Genomic DNA, 5,865 nt, shown 5'->3' with positions numbered 1-5,865 from the left:
ATAGTCATTAACATAAAGAGGAAAAAGGAGATTGGAAAGATCATACCATGCGGTCTTCAATATCCTCATGTCTCGGATGTGGCGTAGTCGATCAATGTGAACAAGGGTAAAACAGACACAATATATACAATAATATATACACGACTACACTACAAAGGAAATGAACATGTTTTTGGTTTTTCAATTTTTCAAATTTTTATGGTTTTTTTTGAATTTTTCAAAGTTTTTGGATTTTTGAATAGAAGTTAAGTTAGAATTCCCCATCCCCACACTAATATGGGCATTGTCCTCAATGGCCAAAATGATCGGAAATCATAAAAGCATGATGCATGAATTCTACACTAAATGCAAGCTACACTAATCTATACTACATAATGCATGGTTTTTGTTATGACGGAGAGGATAATTTAGATTACCTCCCGTTGTGTATGTATGTATTTCCCCAAACCGAGTTAGACATTATTTCTAATGTCCTAAGGTTGGGTGTAGTTCATGCACATACGATGCAATGCATGAAACCAAATTTGTCATTTTGGATTTTCAAAAGTGGGAACAATAAAATAAGAACACCTCAATGGGGCCGAGGTGTTAGTTCTATATGTTTCTAGGACTACTCCAACCATGATCAAGATAAATAAATAAAACAAAGAGAGAAATAGAGAAACCTCAAGAGGGTAGGAGCCTCCAAAGCTTGCTAATCTTCCATCATATCATCATTATCATCATCTTCCTCAATAGAAGTGGACTCATCACCACTTCCCTCTTCACTTTCTTGTTCACTTTGTTCATCATCCTCTTGTTCTTCTTCACTTGCCTCTTCATCAATGCTATCATCAACCGCATCACCGACAACCTCATCGTCACCCGGAATCTCACCCCTAGATGCACTCGGAAAGAAGACTTCTCTGTCCGCCCAACTAGGCAAAGGACATGAAGGATCAAGGAGTCCTTGCCTAGCTAAATGAAGGAGGGGTGGATATTGGGCTAAGTAAGCATCTTCCCGATCCTTAAAAGCTTGCTTGTGCATCTCTTGCATAAGAAGAGTCATATAATCTTTGCTTGCTTCCACACCTTCGGGTTTGAACTCTTGGTACTTGAAAGGATAGGGTGGTGTGACAATCGAAGAGGAGGGCAATTCAATTTCATCCCTTTATTGTCGGATAATGTATTCGGCCTCTTTTGAGAGGGGAAGGAGATAGTTGGTCCGATGGACACTTAAACGACAAATCTTCGAAGGCAAAGTAAAAGATCTAGCCTCACTAGTGAGCCACCCATACTTGGTGTTAAGAGGGTTATGAGAGACCCACTTGCATTAGTTTATCATAGTATCCAAATCAATGAGATGACCACCCTTTTTCGCCACATACTTGCTATCCTTGTTGAAGTTCGGATCAAAGTATTTAGCCAAAAGAGTGACTAGACCTCCATTTACAATGACGGTAGTGCCTTGCTTCCCACAATCAACATTTAGCCATCTATCCACCAAAAGCCTTAGAGAGTTGAAAGGCATGGTGAATTCCCTTCCAATGTTTAAGGCCGACTCAAGAAGAACAAAATCGAGATTGGTAAAGTGGTTGGTGTCTTTTCTTGCAATGATGGTGTTCCCTATGACCTTGTGCCACACTCTAATGCCCGGATGGTGGACTAATAGAGTGCGACTAGCATGATAGTTCTCAAATTTCCTTCCGGAAATCGCCTCCCAAAGAGGATCGGGGTCATACTTGCCAACATTCTTTAAATAACTATGTGAATCATCAAGACCCAAAGCTTTACTCATTTCCTCAAAGGAGATGCGCCTACTAACATTAGCTAGGCGGAACTCGATGTTTTCCATGGTCTCTACCTTTGTAACTTTCAAAGAACTCAAGAATTCTAAGGTAAGGGAGGGGTATGTCAATTCTTTTGTTGCAAACAATTTTTCCAACCCCATGGCTTTAAAGAAGGCTCTAGTTTGCTCAAGGACACCCAACTTATCTAAGGCATCTTCACAAATAAACTTGGTGGATAGAAAGGATTTTCTAGCAAACTTGGCAAAAGTTTCCCTATGGGATTTGGAAATGAAAATTACCTCCGGATAGTTCGAAAGTTGAGCAATTTCCGGAGTAGTAGATGTTGTTGCTTCCAAGGGAGGTTGTTCTTGTTGCACTTCCAAGTTTGAGCTAGCTACCACCATTGCCAATGCGGCTTTCTTTGCTTGAAGACTCTTTTGTCTTGTTGAGAGTGCCTTTGCCTTTGGTGCCTTTGTTGCTCCTTTTGTCCTTGCCATTGATGCTTGAACCAAGAAAAGAGTGAAAATCTTCAATTTCCATGTGTACCCAAATCGATTTTAAGATGAAAGGCTCTGCCTTTATAAATTCAAAAATCGACTCAAAGGTTGAAGATTTTGTGCTTGGTTTGATTTTTGTTGAAAGAGGAGTGATTAATTTTTGTTAGAAGGATGTTTTGATTTGATTTTGATGAATGTGGTTGAGGAAATCTTGTTTTTGTGATGGAGAGGATGAGGGTTTTGAGTTTTGGGGTTTATGGATAGTGTTTTGAATGAAGGAATGAAGTAATGAATGTGGAAGGTGGTTTATAAAAGACCCGAAAATTTTGAAATGCCGGGGGAAGACGGGCGACTTTCTTTCGGGACACCCGGATTCTGTCTGTTCTGGGTTGGGAAATCCTCGCCTAAAGACGGGCGTCTTTGAGAAAAGACGCTCGGATTGTTCAGCTGCGGGACGGGCGTCTTTCAGTGAAGACGAGCGGATTAATTTCCAGGGATTTTTCTTGTTTTTCTCAGCCAAAAAGACGGGCGGCTTCCCTTGAAGGACGGGCATCTTTCTGAGGACGGGCGAATTCTTTTGCAGGACGCCCAGATTCCTTAACAGTCCCAAAATTTCAAAAATTCATCTCATGAAGGACGGGCGGATTTGGACCAAGACGCCCGGGTTGCCTGAAGACGGGCGGATTCTCTTGAAAACGATCGGATTCTGCCCCTTTTACCCGGATTCAGTTCCATCCGTGTACTTGCATATCCCGTGTCATTTTTCATTCTTCAAAATATCGTGTTCTTCATTGTGGGGGCACTACTAAGGCATGGATAGCCTAGGCAATTGCTATCCCCACACTAAGCTAAAGCACTACACATCAATTGAAATCATTAGTCCCTCCCTTACTTCTCTCAAAAATGATAATTACCTTGATCAAGGCACAAAAATCCAAAAATGACAAAAATGCAATATAAGACTTAAAATGCGAGTTAGGGAGTTAGAAATATTTACAAATGGTGGTTTAGGGAGGACTCCACCAAACTCTCATCCTTAGTGAGATGTCACGGGGGCATGTCCAAGGTGTTGTTGATGTTGCTCAGCACCTTGAAGAAGTAATCAAAAGCTTGTTCATTGTCATGATAAAGATCTTCAATAGATCTTTGCCCTTGTTGTCGGTCTTGATCGATAGCATTACCAATATAGGGATTGAAAATCCCTTCAAATTCATCGTCCCAAAGACCACACACTTCATCTACTTGATCACTAAAGATCTCTTGAGTTGATAGAGACAACTCTCCCATTATCTTGTCTTGGCCAATGGGGCCATCTTCTTCATTGCTTGACTTTGGTGAGCTTTTCAAGCTCTCTTTGTTATAATTCACTTGATCTTTGAATGGAGCATCTTCAATTTTCTTCTTCCATTGGAGTTCCGACTTTTTCCTATCATCCTTCCGGCTATAATGATCAATCATAAAACATGGTTCAAGCAAACGGGGAGCTCTCATGGTCTTGTCAAGATTGAAAGTTATACTCTCATCTCCCACTTCTAGAGTGAGCTCTCCATGTTTCACATCAATCACCGCACCCGCGGTGTTTAAGAAAGGTCTTCCTAGAATGATTGGAATGTTGGAGTCTTCTTCCATATCAACAATGACAAAGTCCACCGGGATGAAAAATTTCCGAATTCTTACGGGAACATCTTCCCATATCCCTAATGGTGTCTTCGTCGATCTATCGGCCATTTGGAGTGTGATATTGGTGCATTTAAGCTCTCCCATGCCCAACCTTTTACTCGCCGAGTACGGCATAACACTCACACTAGCCCCTAGATCACATAAGGCTTTGTTGATCGTGGTGTCGCCAATGGTACACGGTATTGAGAAGCTTCCTGGATCCTTGAGTTTTGGAGGTGAACTCCCTTGAAGTATTGCACTACTCACCTTAGTGAAGGCGATAGTCTCAAGCTTCCGGATCGACTTCTTCTTTGTGAGGATGTCTTTCATGTATTTCGCATAGGCCGGCACATGATTGATTAATTCCGTGAAAGGAATTGAGACTTCCAAATTCTTCACAATTTCCATAAATTTTCCAAGTTGGTCATCAAATTTGGGCTTGGCTTGACGACTTGGAAAAGGAAGTCTAATCACAATGGGTTCCTTCTCCTTGACCTTGTCTTCATTTTTCTTTAAAACTTCTTCTTTTGATGGTTCTCTATCCTTGGAGTTTTGCACAATTTCTTCCTTGTCACTAGCTTCCACAACTTCATCCTCAACTTGCTTCTTCGGTGCTTCATACCTTGTAACACTTCTCAAGTGAATGGCACTAACCGTTTCATGTCTTGGGGGATTACTTTGAGGTGGTAATTGCCCCTTTTGTCTTTGTGAGCTTGAAGATGCTAGTTGAGTCAATTGGGTTTCCAACATTTTGGTGTGAGCTAGGATGTTGTTGATGGTGGTTTCCTTTGCTTGACTATCCTTTTGCATTTGAGTGAAAAATTCTTGTTGATTCTTTTGCATTTGAAGGACCGCTTTTTGAACATCAAAACCTTGGTGATTTTGTTGATTGTATGGAGATTGATTTTGGTAACCTTGGTTTTGGTTGTAAAAGGGTCTTTGATTTTGGTTTCTCATGGGAGGTGGGGTGTACGTTGTTTGAGGGATTTGAACATTTTGGCTTTTGTATGAGATATTTGGATGGAATTTGGTGTTTTCATTGTAATAGTTAGAATAAGGGGTACCACTCTTGTATGCTTGGAAAGCATTCACTTGTTCATTTGTTCCCCTACATTCACTTGGGTCATGTCCCAAAGTTCTACAATTCTCACATATCCCACTTGGGATTGATGAAGATGTCGTCCTGGCATTAACATGATGTTTTGGTGATTTTGAGGCTTCTTCAAGTCTAGCCATAGCCTTTTCAAACATCAAATTGATGGTATCAATGTGAGCGTTGAGCACCCAATTGAGTAACGGAGTCCACTTCATGCTTTCCTCCTCTAGTAGCCTTGCGAGGTCTACTATATTGTGAGTTATGGACCGCCATTTCCTCAATTTTGTTCCAAGTTTGATTGTCATCAACTTCGGTGAACATTCCATTTGATCGCATGTTGAGAATGTTCCTTGAATCTTCATATAGACCGTTCCAAAATTGTTGTACCAAGAACCACTCGCTAAGTCCATGGTGAGGACATGAGCGACAAATTCCTTTGAACCGCTCCCAAGCTTCATACAAAGATTCTTCATCCCTTTGCTTAAAACCCGTAATTTGAGCTCTTAGCATGTTAGTATTTTCCGGTGGATAGAACTTTTTGTAGAAAGTTAGAGCCAACTTCTTCCAAGAATCAATTCCGAGAGTGGCCTTATAAAGGCCCTTCAACCATTGTTTCGCGGTGCCAATTAGAGAAAAAGGAAATAAGACCCATCGAATTTGGTCTTGAGTTACACGGTTTGAGAAATCGTATCACAATAGTCACAAAAGGACTCCATATGAGAGTGAGGGTCTTCACTAGGCATCCCCCCAAATTGGCTTCTTTCGACCAATTGGATAAATGCGGATTTGGCAATAAAATTTCCTGTTAGATGTTGTGGAGTGGGAGTACCATTGGGTAGGTTCT

The 5,865-nt window shown here is 41.0% G+C and overlaps 1 non-coding gene across 1 annotated transcript; it reads left to right on the top strand.

Annotated features, from left to right (window-relative positions):
• The first annotated feature begins 5,424 nt into the window (after positions 1-5,424).
• Positions 5,425-5,531, top strand: LOC141637094 (small nucleolar RNA R71). The gene has a single exon (XR_012541656.1). It is a non-coding gene; the product is annotated as a small nucleolar RNA R71 (small nucleolar RNA).
• The last annotated feature ends 334 nt before the right edge of the window (positions 5,532-5,865 follow it).

The sequence above is a fragment of the Silene latifolia genome, chromosome Y, assembly GCF_048544455.1.
Source record: "Silene latifolia isolate original U9 population chromosome Y, ASM4854445v1, whole genome shotgun sequence".
Lineage (NCBI taxonomy): Eukaryota > Viridiplantae > Streptophyta > Magnoliopsida > Caryophyllales > Caryophyllaceae > Silene > Silene latifolia.
This window is presented reverse-complemented; position numbering and strand designations above follow the sequence as displayed.